Here is a 16,583-nt window from a genome sequence, read left to right as displayed (position 1 = left end):
ACTTGGACTTAAAAACCTAGGGAACTGCCATCTCATGTGTTCATTCAAAATCAAACTGCTTAATTCTCCTATATACTATGGGGTGTAAAGTTTCTGATGCAATTTGAAGTCATCCCTCACTTTTCTTCTTAGTCAAATACATGGTATAAATACACAACATATTGAATCAACTTTCTTCCCAGAATTACATACTAGAAGACCTTAGCATATTCTAGCATAACAGAATTATTTGGTATATGTTCATTACAATTAATTTATGCACTGTTTTGTTTTTTTTCCAGTTAATTCACTGGAGCAAAAAAAGTAGGTACATTTTGATATTTTGTAAAATATCACCGAGTAACAGTTCTCTGGTTCCATGAATAATAAATTGATTGTAAAGATAAATCCTGCCAGGTGGTAAGGATAGTACAGGCTTGTAATCTCAGTGACCTAGAAGGCTGACACAAGAGGACTACAAATTCAAGACAAGGCAGGTAGGGTGGCACACACTTGTAATCCCAGTGGCTATAGAGGCTGAGAAAGGAGGATTGTGATGTCTAAGCCAGCCACAGCAACAATGAGGTGCTAGACAACTCAGTGAGTCTCTGTATGTAAATAAAATGCAAAATAACAAAATGGGGCTTGGTATGTGGCTCAGTGGTTGAGTACCCCTAAGTTCAATTGTGGTGTAAAAAAAAAAATTCAAAGAGCTGGGATTGTGGCTCAGTGATAGAGAGCTTGCCTAGCATGTGTGAGGCCCTAGGTTTGGTTCTCAGAACCACATACAAACAAATAAAATAAATAGTTATAAACACCTAATAAAAATACTTTAAAAAAATTCAAGAGACTGTTCAGCAACTTTATTAGATCATGTCTCAAAACAAGAACTAAAAATTATTAGAGATACATCATGTAAAGTTGTCAAAAACTAAAGATCCATGATTTCAAGTTCAAATTATAAAAATGCTAGACAAAGTTGGGTCCAAGAAGGCCATCTTTAGTAGCTTACTTTGCAGGACCCCTGGCAGCAGAACAATCTGGGTGGAGTCTTCTGGAGGATCTATCCCAATGGGAGAATACCAAGACCTAGAGTTTGGAGGTCTAGCTATTGAGGTCTGTTGAATGGCCTCACAGTGAGCGCAGTCAAGGGTATAGTGGCAGATGTGACCCAGACTGGGCAGATTGCCTGCCCTTCCCTGGCTAGACTTGATCTTCTTCTCTGGCTTCTTGAGTCCTTTGAATCTTTGTTTAATACATTTTATTTATTAATTTATTTGTTTGTTTATTTATTTATTTATTTATTCATTTATATGTGGTGCTGAGGATCAAACCCAGAGCCTCACATATGCTAGGCCAGTGCTCTACCACTGAGCCACAACCCCAGCTACACTCCATTGAATCTTGACTGCCTGGGCAGACTGTGAGTCCCAAGAAGCAGAAGATTGTAGGTGGGTTTGAAAGGAAGAGAGGCAGAGGTAGCAGTTAGTCAACTGCAAGGTGTGAAAGCTCCTCTTAAATAGTCTTGGGGGAAATAGATGGCATGGTAACACAGGAAGATCATTTCTCATCTGGGTCCTCAAGGCTGCTGTGTATCTACTAGGAGATGCAGTGTGTGTAGAACACCCAATACACCAGTGCTCTGGATACCTGGAGACACCACCTAATCACGCTGCCAATAAGCAGAGAAAGAACAATGAGGGAGGGCCCCCTTAGGTTTAGAATTGACCCCTTAGATCTAGACCTGGTCTCTCACCACCCAGTGGTCTGAGCCTCCTCATCCCCAACAGGAGTATACTACAACCAAGAATATCGCATTGACACAATGTTATTGAGAAAACAGGAGAAAAATGCACAAGAGCTCTGAAGCCTCCAAGGTGGACAAGCAAACACAAGCGTTACTTCTAGATGATCCCTACCAAAACGCTCCTCCAAACATGGTTGTAGGAGAAATCTCAGTGCTCTTGGGTCCTAAAGGTTGCAGACTCAAGCAGCCTCAGGGAGTCTTGTGCAGAAGGGCCTGGATCCACTCCCAGCAGCCTTGGCTTAACTCCTGGACGCTGATGGGAGCAGGGGGAAGAGGAATATTACAAGGGTCACAACAAGAGGTCTTGGGCTCTAGACATCCCTCACCCACACACCTGGAACACAAGAAAACCCCAGGAGATGGTTGATGGTGAGGCATTATGAAGACCCCTGACTTTCCTGGGGGTGCCTGGGGCTTCTTCTGGATTGCAGACACAGAGTCCAGGACAGGAAGCTCTGTGCCATGGCGCAAGGTGCTGTGTGCCCAGGGAAAGTCATCTTTTCATGACCAATGCCAGGGAAGATGCGCTTGGGGTGTGGGATGCAGGTTTCAGTGCAAGTCTTGGTAGTCATAGGAAGTATCTGGCGGTTGGATATAGAAGGGCAATGGCAAGGGCCGAGGACATATTAAGCTCAGGGTTGGAGGCCTCTTTAGCCCAGGTGCCTGGTATGCAGAATGCAAAGCCTGTAGCACACAGCAGGGTAAGTGCTACTCCATGGCATTGTGGGCCTCACACCAGGTACCAACAAGCATGTGGGACTCAGCAGGCAGCAGCTTTGGTGTTCTGAAACTCCTCTGGCCTCCAGTGAGTGTCCAACCACACTGGGAACCTGGGTGGTGTTTGCTTTAATCCTAAAAGGAAATCCCATTACAAAGCTCACTTAATGAGATTAACAACAGCAACAATTATCTGTTAGTCTGTTTAATAAGAAGTCTTGCTCCATACAAGACACTGAAATCTGGACATTTTTCTTCTGGCTTCAGCAGGGTTGTCAGCACAATACCTAGACTATCACAACTTGGTTTGGTTGTAACCCTTTTCCTTCCTGAACTCTGCCTGTGTGGTAGAATACTTGTGACTAGAAATACTTCCAAAAAGAAATTTAAAATGGCAAATGAGTCTTCGGTTTCAGATTTGGTGCTATAATCGGATTGATCTATCACCTCATCCCAAACTCCATCCAATTCATAACTTGAAAAATGAAACCCCAACATGATAATTAGAGAACTTTGGGCTCTTTAGAGTAAATGAGGCCATAACCCCCCATGAAATGTATTTATGTCTCATACTGGAGATTTTTTCAGCAAAATATTTTACACACATTAGTATCTTCTAGACCCTCAATAGAAGGAAGCTGGAAATCCATAATAAAGAGGAAGTGAAAATTCACAAATTTGTCGAAAGCAAAAAAGCATATAAAATAATATTCTGATCAAGGAAAAAAGCATAAGATAGAGGAGAAAATACATAGATAACTAATAATCATGAGAACACATTATACCAAAATTTCTGGGATGAAGCAGAAACATTGACCAGGAAGGTGTATTAATCAGGGCTCTGCAGAGGAACAGAATCAACAGGAAGTATGATTGTAAAAAGGGATTGGTTAGATTGGTCTACTTGACCAGAAATTGTATAGTCCCCAATGGCCATCTGCAGGCTGTAGAGCTAGAGGAACTAGTAGCTGCACAAGTGACTGAAGCCCCCGAAACAAGAGAGATCAACAGTACTCTCAGAGTCTGAAACAGAAGGCTTCCAGAAACTCCTTAGACGATTACTGGCAGAGCTCACTTTGCAGGAGTGAAGAAGCAGGAGTCTGATATTCTCAAGTGATGGCAGCAGCAATCAAGAACCCTTCCTAAAAGAATCACACTTGTATCTGCTACTGCTTCCTTGTCCTCCCACTTTTTATTCCATCCAAGCCACCATGCTATTGGATGGTTTTGACCCACTTTAGGAAGGGTCTCCACTTCAGTTGCTATCCCACATGTCAATCATTCCTAAACACACCCTCACTGATACACTCAGAATCTCTTAATCTTTGGTATGTCTTAATCCCATCAAGTTGAATGAATGAAAAATTGTGTGCTATATGTGTAATAGGAATTGTAATGCAGTCTGCTATCATTCATTTTAAAATATATAAAAAAAAGAAATAGATAGCAGATTAGTGAATGCCAGGGGCCCAAGGGTGGCTTGGCTCTGCTCTGGTGAGATCCTGGTCACAGGAGATCAAATTACCCTTAGATGGGAGGGATGAGTTTCAAGCATCTAATATATAATATAATAACTACACTTAATAAAAACATACAACAGAATGACTACAATTGATAATGTTATATACACATGAAAATGACTGAGACAGTAGATTTTAAGGGTTCTCACTACAAATAAGTATATGAAAGAGTGTATATCTTCAATAGCTTGACTCAGCCATTCTTCAGTATATACATGATTCAAAATATGTTGTATGCCATAAACATGTACAAGTATCATTATCATCAACATCATCATCATCATCATCATCATCATCGTCATCAGGGATTGAACCCAGGGTTGCTTATTCATTGAGTCACATCCCCAACACATTTTATTTTTCATTTTGAGGGGAACTGGGAAGTTGTTTAGTTTTGTAGATTGATAACTCCTTCCTGAAACTGGAACTCTGTTTAAAGAAAAAGAAAGAAAAAGAGATAGGATGAACAATGAGCACTGCCTTCTTCAATTAGCACTGGGCCTGATAGTGGATAACCCTCACCAAACTTCTCCCCATGCCATCTCCCCAGGAACCATAATACATGGTCTCTGTATTAGCCTGCTTTTGCTGGCTCTAACAAATTACCCAAGAATGGGTACTTTATAACGAGATGAGGTTTATTTAGCTCAGAGTCCAACAATTGGCAGCCCCTGTGATCAACCTTTGGTGAGAGTGCTTACAACATGGTGAATGGCATCATGGTGAAAGGAAATGCAAGGGGTACAGGCTGCATGACGAGAAACTGGGGAGCATGAGTCTTGTTCTTTTTATAACAAGCCTCTCTCACTGGAACTAATGGGAGCCCATGAGAAGTTTATTACTCCCTTCCAAGGGTCTCATCCTCAGTGGAACAATTACCTCCCACTAGGCCCCATCTTTTGCAGGTGCTACCAGCTCAACACTGCCACACCCAGGACCAAGCCTCCAGCCTATGAACATTTGGACGACAAACCAGATCCCATCTTCACCAGCTCCAACAAACCCACCATTGTAAAAGCAGGATTTCCCAGTATACAGGTGTGTATGTGAATTCAGGAGAGGGTTGCTCTCAGAGGGCACTGGAAGCAGCTACAGCCCCCATTCCTGAACTGCTCTGATGTCACACTTGTAGTCATGGTACTCTGGGTTCCAAGCCAGGAAAAGGAGGGGTTGGCTCTCATTTGTTTGAGAGCAGGCATCAGAGCATGAGTATCTCAAATGCTTTCTGGTCCCCACCCCCACCCCAAGCCAGATCCTGGCTTTTCTTGAGACATTGGGCTTGTTTGACTGTGACAGCACTGGTCTCTCTGAGCACAATATTCTTCACCTTTCCATGAGTCTCCATGCCAGCTGTCAGGTTTCTCACCAAGAGACAGACAGGAAATAGTGAGAATGCAGAGGCAGGGAAGTGGAGGGAGGCCAGGAGGGGAAGGAGGATATTTAGTTAGAAGCACAGAGACATGGGAAGCCTGAGGCTTTTAGAGAAGTATGGAAGGTTGATAATGCTGGTGATATTTGGTGAAGGAAATGGGGTCTGTCTCTACCTGGATATTCAGATCTGACCTTAAGGTGTGTGAGACTGACCTCAGGTGAGCAGGGCCTCATGGGGGCTCCGGGTTGTCCCAGATTAGAACTGAGTCTGGCCCTGGTTTCAGATGCTGAGCACTGGCCCAAAAAAGTGTGGGCTTTTTCATTGGCCATGGGTCTTCTCTGCCTCCTCACTATGTACAGCCTCATTTCTATGACTATATCGGACCCAGGCATCTTACACAGAGGTAAGGCCTCAGACCCCTAGGATAGGCATGTGGCACCCAAAGGGCTGGTGTCTACAGAGGTTATTTCTAAAGGGCTGACCCCACCTGTGACCTCAGGATTCCTTCTTATCCTGTCATCATTACTTGGGCCTTGACACTTCATTTCCCAAGTCACTGAAGTGTGAAAAAAACAGAATCCCTGGAGGTTTCCCAGTTGCTTTAGAAGAGAGGCCTGGGCAGGCTGGCATGAGAGGCCTACATATTCTTCAAACACCATGTAGTTCACTTCTCCTCCTTCCCATTTCACACAATTCCAAGCATTGATTACTATTCCAAAAGGGGGAGCAACATACAAAGCTCTTGAGGCTGGACAGCCCCTTCTCTTTGACTGCCACCTATCTGAATTGTCAGCTTGCTCAACAAGGACCAGAATTCCCCTGTTTACTTCCACCCCACCTTCTTGTTGCCCAGTGATGCTATGGGTTGCCCTGAGCAGCAGAGTGATACAAGGGCCACCTCCACTGCCAAAACCTCTTTCCCTGCCTGGCACCTTCGAGCAGGACCCTGAGGCTCCCTACATGGCATGAGTGAATGGCAGGTTATACGAAATGTCGTGGTGTCCCACCTCTTATTTTCAACTCATGCCCTGAACCTTCCACTGCAAAAGCTGTGACGTCTGTGTGGAGGTGAGTGCTCCTCCTCCCTGTCCACTCACCAACCTGTCCCTAGGCACTTGAATAGGACCAGGAACCTCACATCATGAGTAGGCAAGATGGGAGTATCAGACCATGTTCCCAGAGTGCTTCAAGTGGCTCTCAGCCTCTGTTGGTCACTTATATATGTCATCACCTCTGTGTTTGTAGCTCTCCATGGAGGCTGTCCTTGCTTGCACAGGTGCTAATATGCCAAAGAGGGGAGCTCATCTGTGCTGGGCCTGGTGGAGTTGGGGAGGAAAAGTAGTGACTGTCCCCTTTCCTGGCTTGCTGATACTAGATCCTCAGCCCTTTAAGCTGACTGCTGCGGTGTCCTGGGTATCTTTGCCTGTCTTGGTCTGGGTGTCCCAGTTGGAGGGTTTCCTGGGCTCTGAATGTGTTTCTCGGATGTGCCCATCCTGCTTGGGTTCACAAATGCAGATGTCTGGATGGGCGAGGATGTTTTTTCATCTTGATTCAGTTTCTGTAAAAACAGAGGTCCAGAGATGTTATATCCTGCTCCAAGCGACACCAGGCAGGTTTTGTCTCTATACACCTCACTCAGGACAGGTGACCTGATGAGCCATGGGGTCCTAACTGTGCTCTAACCTTGGAAATGCCAGGTTCTTTCTGAGATGGAACCTGTGTGTAGGGCAAGAGCAGGAGGCCTAGAGGGCTGAATTGGGGGAGGCCTCAGGATTAGGGGGTGATGGAGGCCATTCCATAGGGATCCTTGGTCCTGCCTCCTCTCCCCTAAAAATTTGATCACCATTGCAGGTGTTTGAATAACTGTGTGAGGCATCAAACATCCAGCTCTACCTGCTATTCCTCCTGTCCCTGTGCCTCTACCTGGGTGTCATGCTGGCCACCTGTGTGCTTTTCATTATGCACAGGAGGCACATGGCATTCCTGGACTATACCATGATGTATCCACACAGTCCCAAAGGCCAACACTGTGAAGAGCTAGTGTGGTGGGGAGGTAGGGGTGAACAGCCAAGAAGGAATGGGGGAGACCAAGGTTAGGGCTAGAGGGAGAAGTCACTTGGGAGGACTTTTGAAGGACATGTGGAGGGCCAGTGGAGTTAGGGATATGGGAGTGTTAGGATGCCTGTGAAGTTAAGAATCTAGGGGGGCCACAGAGTAGCGTAAAATAAGTTGAAAAGGAACAGGTGGGAGGACAGTGTGGTGAAGTTAGTGTTCACTTCGTTTTACTGGACTAACTGTCAAGTCCAGAAAGTGAGAGTTGGTGGGCGGTGCTAGCTGCGGTAGGAGGGATTGAGGGGATGATGCTGGTTTAAAGGCTGGACCAAGAAGGAGCTATTCCATGGCTTCACTTCTTAGCCTGTACAAAGCATCCTAGTAGCTGTACCGCGGGAGCCCTCCTTCTCCCCCTCATTCTGAAGCTGTTCATTAAGGCTGTGGCAGTGGGCAATGCCAGGCGACCCTATAAGAATCAGGTAAGTGGTATGAGTGTTGTGACCTTGGCTGTGTGGAGGCAACTTGCACCTCTGCAATTAGGCATTTTCTGTTCTTTATCTGCAGGCTTGGCCCTGATTGTGCCTCAAGAGTCCTTCCAGACCCATCTATGAAGATTCAGCTTATATATCTCCATACCCTGGAGCTTGCTGGCCATTCTCCCTCCTAGGTGCATTGAATTGAAAGCCTACAGTGTGCTGGGTGTGCTAGGTGGTAGTTATTTGAGGGATGAGTGTAGAAGTGAGTAAGTACCTCATTTACTTGTGTTGATAAACAACATGCAATCAGAATAACACTGGGAGATACCCAGGAACTCTGTGAGCCAAGGAGTGAGTCCTGAGTGATATAGCAGACTGAAAGAGACTGGGAGTTTGGCAAGACCCAGGATGTAGAATAGAACATGTCCCTCTCTGTGTCTTTGGTGTGCACTTGCAGAGGAGACAGGAGGGCATTTACTGTGAGAGGTACAATTTTGCAGAAAGGCACAGAAACCTGAAAGTAGGGTGTTAACAGAATGATGAAGAAATGGATCTAGTTCAAGCACAAGGTGGCATGGGCAATGAGTTTGGTCCTGTGGGGGTCAAGATTAGAAAGATCATCAAGCAAGGGAAGTAGTTTTAAAGTAGTGGAAATCTGGGCGGCATGGTAACATTTTGTAAAAATGTCATTTATTGTGGAATAATTAAAAACAGTAAAATTCACTCTTTTTGTCTATAGTTAGAAATTTTGGCCAATGACATTGTATACTCTCCTCTAAGATCAAGGTTAACCAGTTCCATTACCCCAGAGAATCCATTCATCTCTGAGTTCTTGTGGTTTTTCTCTTTCCAGAATCATGTATAAATGGCATTGTAGGCTTTTTAGTCTAGCTTCATCCATTGAGCATGACACATTTGAGATCCATATATGCAGTTGCTCATATCAGTAGTTTATTGTCTTTTGTTTCGGCATAGTATTGTATTTCCCTAGAGATTATTTATACATTCATCTATTGAAGGATTTTTACTTTGTATCTAGTTTTTGATAGTATTATTTTTGGTTTATTTTGTTTTGTTTTGTACCAGGGATTAAACCCAGAGGTGCTTAACCTCTGAGCAACATTCCTAGCCTCACCCCACCCCACCATCAGGACCCTTATATTTTCTTTCTGAAAAATTTTTAAAATTTTTAAGTTGCTTAAAGCCTTTTTAAGTTACTAAGTTACTGAGGCTTTGAACTTGCCAACCTCTTGTCTTATCCTCCCAAGCCACTGGGATTACAGGCATGGGCCACCTTGCCCAGCCAGTTTTGGGCAATTATAAATAAAGCTGCTATAACAACCATTGGTGCAGAGACATGTGGACATAAGTTTTCATTTCTGTTGGATAAATTGTTAAGAGTGGCATTGCTGAGTCATAAGGTAAACATATGTGGGAATTTTTAGAAAACAACTGCACCATTTCTACTTTCTACTGGCAATGAATGAGATTTCCAGTTGCTTCACATCCTCACTAGATTTTGACACGGTCATTTATTGCTATTCTTTTTGTTTTCAAATTGTAGCCTAATAAATGAGTAGTGGTATCTCATTAGAGCTCCAATCTGTATTTTCCTAATGACTAATGATGTTGAACATATTTTCATGTCTTCTCAGCCATGAGTATATTGTTGGTGATGTGTTTGCTCCAATCTTTTGCCCATTAAAAAAATTGTGTTGTTTTCTTACTGGGTTTCAGGAGTTCTCTATACTGGCTTCAGATCTATGTTTTGCAAATCTTTTTTTGCATTTCATGGCTTGTCATTTTATTTTCTTAATAGCATCTTCCAAAGAGCAGGAGTCCTTAGTTTTGCTGTTTTTCCAGCACTGGGGATTGAGTCAGGGGTGCATGATCACTAAGCTTCTTTCCCAGCATTCCTTGTTGTTCCCTCTGAATGGAACCTCATGTCCTGTGTGAGGAAGAGTTTCATTGCTTTCTTCCCCATCTGTGTTATTTCTTTTTCTTTGAGCTTCAACTAGGAATGCTAGGAGTGGGCATCTCTGCCATGGGATTCCTTTAGTATGGCAATCACTTGACTAAAGGCTCTTTCAGAAATACTGGTGGGCAGTATCAATGGGGGAGGGGAAGCCGCAGACCCTGAGACAGCTGAACAGACAGAGGATCCTGTCTGCTCATCACCTCCCATCCTTTTATTCAGCACCCCAATCACTGCCACATGTGACTCCTATGCTTGATCCTTTTTCTCAGCCCTGTGGTTTGCCTGTCTTCTCCTTTCTTCAGCTTCTAGTATATCATTGAGTTTGCCTGGCAGCCTTTTTTCTTCCTCCATCATGTGGTTCTTTCATCCCAGGTCAGGCCAGAGGCAAATGCCCTTTCTCCTCTGCTCAGAGAGAGGCTCTCCAAGACCAGGATCCCCAAGTCTCAAGGGATCTAATTGTGGTCTGTCTTCTGGCATTCAACAAACAGGGCTACCTTTCATTATTGGCAGCACTAATTTCAGGCACTGACCCCATGCTCCAGCTTTCATTCCCACCATACTCCATTCCCTGACTGCAACTCCTCCTGGAGTCACTTGTTTGGTGGTTGGTGGCAAAGACTCTGGTGAAAACCACATAAGTTCAAATTACAGCTCTAGAACTGAACAGCAGGGAGACCTTGGGTATGCTAATTAGCCACTTGGTCACTCAATTTTCCTATCTGTAATAAAAGAGGGAATTGTGGGTTAATTCAGGTAAATCACATAGAACAGTGGCTGGTGCCAGAAAGTGCCCTATGTGCTGCTATTACCTCACTACCATTCCTTCCCATGGTCATCTACATATGTTTGTGCCTCATCTTAAAAGTCATACTAGTCCCACCCTTACCTGTTGTACCTTCTGGGTCTTATTCTCTGAAAGAGTTGACCTTGTTCACTAGCTCACCCTTCACTTCCTGGCCCAGGTCAGTCCAACCCTTGCTGTCAGGATGATGCTCTCATTAATGGCCAAAGCCAGCATACCTCTTCAGACTACTCTTTCTGAACTGGACACAGCCTCTGAAACCAGAAGTAGCTGTCTCACCACTTAACTCTATGGGCTTCTCCTCTGCATGTACCTGGGTGCTGTGAGCTGCATTGCCTACATGGTTCTCATGATACTCTCTCTCTCTACTCTACCCTGGCCATTTCCCATGGTGCTCAGGGCCTCGTGTTGCAGCTGACCTCACTACTCTGAATGTATGCTGGCCATGTTGTTTGCAGGGTGCTTTCTACCCCCGTGCAGTGACTAGATGATGTTTTTTTTTTTTTTTTTTTGCTATGAGGTATTGAACCCAGGGGGTCTTTATCAGTGACATACATCCCCAGTGCGTACTATTTTTTATTGTGAATCAGGGTCTGACTAAGTTGCTGAGCTGGTCTCAAGCCTGCCTCAGTGTCCCAAGTCACTGGGATTATAGATGTGCACCATGGTGCCCAGTTTTAGAGAAGCATTTTTGATGCCCTGAAATACTTCTGATGGGGGTGCATCTCAGTGGTAGAGTTTATGCTTAGCATAAGCATGGGCTTGGATTCTTCAATCGAAGCACACAAAGAAAAAACATCTGGATAAATGAGTGAACCAATAAACAGAAGAATCAACATTTGGGGATAGAAAGAAAGAGAGAAAGGAACAGAGAAGCCTGATGCCTTGATCCCCCAGGATAAGGGGAAGAAGAAGAGGCAGCAGAAAGTTGGTCAGAAGATGGGGCAAGAAGAAGATGCTGCTGGATTTTGGTTTTGTGGAGTGTGAGGGTATTTGAGACACAGAATTGGAGCAGGAGTCCCAGGAGTGGAGCCAGTGAGAGATGCTGGTCTGTGTGCCTCAGAGCTGTTGGATTCCAGTTGTGTGTGATAGGGTTTCAGTGAGGAAGGTATTCACATTTACTGATCAGTTCTTAAGAATTTATTATCATTCCTTGAAGCATTTTTCTATACCTTATGTACAATCAATATTTTCTATACATTATATATATATATATATATATATATATATATATATATATATATAAATTTTTTTTCTAGGTTTAAAAATTCTGTAATTTTAAAAATAATCTGCCATTATTAAGTTATTTCTTCTGGTACAAGGGATTGAACTCAGGGGTGCTTTACCATCAAAGCTTCATCCACAATCCTTGCTATATTTTGTTTTCTGAAAAGGTGTCACTAAATTGTTGAGGGCCTTGCTAAGTTGTTGAGCCTGGCATTGAACTTGTGATGGTCCAAGTCACTGGGATTACAGGTGTGCGCCACTGCACTTGGTGGTATACTCATTTCTTAAGTGTTGTGAACACCTTAAAAGAGGCAGAACCTCATAGAGGACATGATTCATGTTGCCTTTTGGACATATTCCACAACTGTTCTGATGTGGAATCATCTTTCCTTCTGGTGGAGAATAGTGTTGAAGATCAAAATCTTTATATGTTTGCCATGGGAGAGTTGGGGGTGGATAGAGGTGCTGCTGGACCACTTTTCATTATAACAGAGTGTTTGCTAGCTGAAGCTCTTGAAGTTGGGGTGAAAATCAACCTGGTCTGGAAGGAGGAGGGGTTGAGGCTGGACTCAGCAGAGGGAGAAAGTGGAATAAGGGAGAGGAGATAGCAGTCAGTGTCCAGGAAAGGAAATGACCTTTGAGCTTGACCTTTACTGCTTTGTATAGTAAAGGCCTTCAGCCCATGTTTTCCTGGAAAATCTGATTTTTGACTAGGAAAATATGTCTGGGTATCCTCCACTGCCACTGCTCTCCCAGATGGTGAAATTCAGTTGAGGTAGATTTTTAGAAAAAATCAAGATTAAAAGAGTAAAGTAGGAGCATGGTGGTGACACCATCTTTGGATCAGTTGAGTAGAGGAGCACTAGAAAGATTTTAAAAGGTGCATGGAAGGACATGGTGGGAGGACAGGTGTGGCCAATGGAGACAGAGCAAGGTTTTTACAAAGGGAGGCACAAGGAGATGAGGAGCCCTGAAAAGGCAGGAGAGGTGGGTGCTGAGTCAGCACTCTCTGGGGAAAACTACTCAAAAGTGGGTCTAGAGAGGTCACTCTTCCTAGGAGCCTGGGAAGGCAGGAGGCCCTGGGTCACTCACTCTTGGGCACTCCTGTACCTAGAGCCTGGCCTCAGGCCCAGGTTGAACCCTGGCTTACCTGACCAACTTAGGGAGGGTCACTGGAAGATTGCCTTGTGTAGTCCTGCTGATTCTGAGCTCCTGTTCCCTTCCTTTCCTCCTGTTCCCTTCCTGTTCCCTGAGCTTTCTGTTCTCCTTCCAGCACAATAATCTATTTGACCAGGGCTGCACCAGGAACTGCTATATCATGCTATGTGCTCCCCTGTGACCCAAGAGAGTTGGTAAACCAAGGGCTCAAGTGGTGGACCCTGCCTGGGGCTGGTAAGGTGAAGCTAAATCTTTTTACCTGGTATCTGACCCCAGCTCCCAGACCCTGACACTCACTGTTCCTATCCTTTGGGGTTTTCTCCAGGGTGCTCTAGGAGTTTCTGGGAATTTCACTCTTCCTTGTTGTTGTAGGTTCTTGCCCCAAGAAATATGGTAGAGGGGAATGGCAGTCTGGATAAGGCTCCTGGATGAGAGCCCTGGGCTCTGTGCTTTCCCAGCTGAGGGGTGAGAGTGGTCAAGGAGACCAGGCCAAGGTGGGTAGTCACTCCTTGAATTTGGTCTGTCGCTTCGCAGGTACATGTTGGAGGCTGTATGCCTTCAAGTGGAGCAGGGTACCAACTGGGGGCCAATGGATGTGCACTACTCAGCACACCATCTTAAAGACATTTCTGGGCCCAGGTCTGCAACTCAGGTCTCCCCAAGGAGTGGCAAGTTTGCACCCTTACAGGAGGTGAGGAGTATTGGGTATGCTTTGAAACATGAGAGTTTGTGGTTGCACATGTGTTGGGGGAAGCCCCTGATTTTAGGCTGGCCCTGAAGCTGAAGCACTTGGGGGTGTAAGGATGGGATTATGGACCTGGAGGATGCAGGGTCCAGGTCACAGGGCTTCAGAGCACACTAAGGTGTCCCTGAAAAGAGAAAGAAAAAACTGAAACACTAACTTTCTAATTGGCTTTGGGCCAGTCTTTACATTTTTTTGTCCCCAGTTTCCTCAGCTATTAATGAGGACTGAGACTACTCCAATAGTTTGATTTAAAGAAAATTCTGTTTCTTTTATATTTGTGTGTGTGTGTGTGTGTGTGTGTGTGTGTGTTAGTTGTAGATGGAAACATATATTTATTTTATTTGTTTGTTTTTATATGGTGCCAAGAATTGAACCTAGTTCCTCATGCATGCTAGGCAGGCATTCTACAACTGGGCCACAACCCCAGCACCCCAGATTCACTTTTTATTGGAAATTTTTATTTGACATATGATATGAAACATTTAGAGTGGAGAATTAGAAGTGCAATGGGGTTGGTCACCAACAGTGCCCCCCATGGTCTCTTGCAGTGATGTGGTTCCAGCCTTCTTTCTTGTCCTGCCTCTAGGCACCCAGAGACTTGAATGTGATCTGTGGGATGAAGATTAGGGAGAGCCCCCATGTACTAACTCTGTGTTTAGCTTACCATTAGCTCAGTGGTGTATTGGGAGGTTTTCAGAGGAGGCTTGGCCTCCCATTCTCCCTTCACACCCAGCAATGCCAGGACACACACAAAAAGTTTATCTCTTGAGCCACATGTGGGGGACTTGTGCCTGATTCCTCACTCACTCTCCTGATGAGAGTGCTAAGACCCCCACACCTGTTATATACTCATATATTTTGCTGCTTCCTATGGCTGCTGTGCTGTCTGTCCTAGGTTCAGGGAAATGGGTTTTCTGGGCATGAGTGGAGGCTCAGTGGGGCTGGGGTAGAGCCCTTCTGGAAGGGAAGATCCTTGCTCTCTGGAGACTCAAGCTCAGGAACCAACACTGCCTTACTCTTTGACCTTGGGCAAAACATTCAGCATGTCTCTCACTCTAAAAACGTGGCAACAGTAATAATCACAGCAACTGACCTGGCTGACTTCCTGGCAAGAGCTGGAGAGGGGCGTATGCCTACCAGCCTGGATAATACGAAGTGCACCTCAAACAATTTCATAAAATAGGAAGTGAACTTGTTTATTATTAGTCCTAATAGGCTAGTATATTAGCCATAAATTAGAAAGTTTCAGTTAAACATGAGTAAGTTTTGGAGATATAGTGGTCAAAATGGTTGTTGCAGTTAGTTTACTGCATACTTGAAAACTAATAATAGAGTTGGGTACAGGGGTGCACATCTATAAGTTCAGCTACTAAAGAGCCTGAGGCAGGGGGCTGGGGATGTGGCTCAAGCGGTAGTGCACTCGCATGGCGTGCGTGCAGCCCAGGTTCGATCCTCAGCACCACATACCAACAAAGATGTTGTGTCCGCCGAGAACTAAAAAAAAAATAAATATTAAAAAAAAAAAAGAGCCTGAGGCAGAAGGATCACAAGTAAGGATCAGTAACTGAAAGATAATTGTTTTATTTCTCAAAATAAAAAATAAAAACAACTGTAAAAATCATAGGGCTGTAGGTCAATGGTAACACACTCCTGGATTCAATCCACAGAGGTGGAGAAGGAAAGAAAAATTGACAATCAGTTTTGTGGGTTTTCTGTTTGTTTGAGGTGGAGTCCCAGTATTTTGGCCAGGCCAGTCTTAAACTCCTGAGGTCAATCTGTTGAGTGCTCCTATGTCAATGTGCTGAGTGCTGAATGGCAGGTGTGCACCACTGGACTGGCTAGAAAAGAGATTGTAAACTGGGTTTGGTGGCACATGACTAAGTCCAGCAACTCAGGAAATTGAAGCAGCAGGATCATATGCTTTAGGCCAGCCTCTTAATTTTAGCAAGATTGTAACCCAAAATAAGAAGAGCTAGAGATAAAGCTAAGGGGTAGGATGTCCTTGGGGTCAATGCCCCAGTTCTGGGGGAGGGATATACATACATACATACATACATAAATACATATTCTATCATATAGAAGGATTTGGAGATTTTAGATTTCTACTTTGGGGCTAATATGAATAAGCATGGAAACTATTGTTCTTGATCATGCTAGACATTGAGTCACACCAGAGACCTTACATTTAAATTTAGGTTATTTTCTCCCTGTTAGTTATTGAAGCACCCCACTTTTATCTTTTTTTCCCATTTTCTTTGGTGGTCTTGTGGGGCTTCCTGTGATGCTCAGACTGGTCTCAAATTTGTAGGCTCAAATGATTCTCCTGCTGCTGCTTTCTGATCAAGTGGGACAACAGGTACATACCACCATACCTGGCTATATAATTTCATATTGATAAGACCTTTTACATGTGACAGGAAACCCAGAATACAAAGCAATTTAAGATGACTGGGCATAGTGTCATAAGCCTATCATTCCAGAAGCTCAGGAGGCTGAGGCAGAAGGATCTTAAGTTTGAGACCAGCCTGGGCAGTTTAGCAAGACTCTATCTCAAAGTAAAAAAGGTTGTAAATGTAGTTCAGTGGTATAATGATCCTGGCTTCAATACCTAGTACTGCCCAAACAAAGAATAAAAACATTAGAGTTGTGGCTCAGTGGTAGAATACTTGCCTAGCATGGACGAAGCCCTGGGTTCGATCCTCAGCACCACATAAAAATAAGTAAAACAAAGGTATTGTGTCCATCTACAA

The 16,583-nt window shown here is 44.2% G+C and overlaps 1 long non-coding RNA gene across 5 annotated transcripts in view; it reads left to right on the top strand.

Moving 5' to 3' along the window:
- The window catches only part of LOC144364957 (uncharacterized), a 32,223-nt gene that overhangs the window by 12,444 nt on the left and 3,196 nt on the right, over positions 1–16,583 (top strand). For 2 of the 5 annotated variants that reach the window (XR_013423155.1, XR_013423154.1), the window contains exons 9-10: positions 4,929–5,061; positions 8,012–8,290. This is a non-coding gene — a long non-coding RNA (uncharacterized LOC144364957). Of the gene's footprint in view, positions 1–4,928; positions 5,062–8,011; positions 8,713–16,583 lie in introns of those variants that run through there. The other 3 variants (XR_013423150.1, XR_013423156.1, XR_013423151.1) reach the window with 3 other exon arrangements.

Source organism: Ictidomys tridecemlineatus, chromosome 1 (genome assembly GCF_052094955.1).
Source record: "Ictidomys tridecemlineatus isolate mIctTri1 chromosome 1, mIctTri1.hap1, whole genome shotgun sequence".
Classification (NCBI taxonomy): domain Eukaryota; kingdom Metazoa; phylum Chordata; class Mammalia; order Rodentia; family Sciuridae; genus Ictidomys; species Ictidomys tridecemlineatus.
Note: the sequence above shows the minus strand (reverse complement) of the source record. Positions and strands in the feature narration are given on the sequence as shown.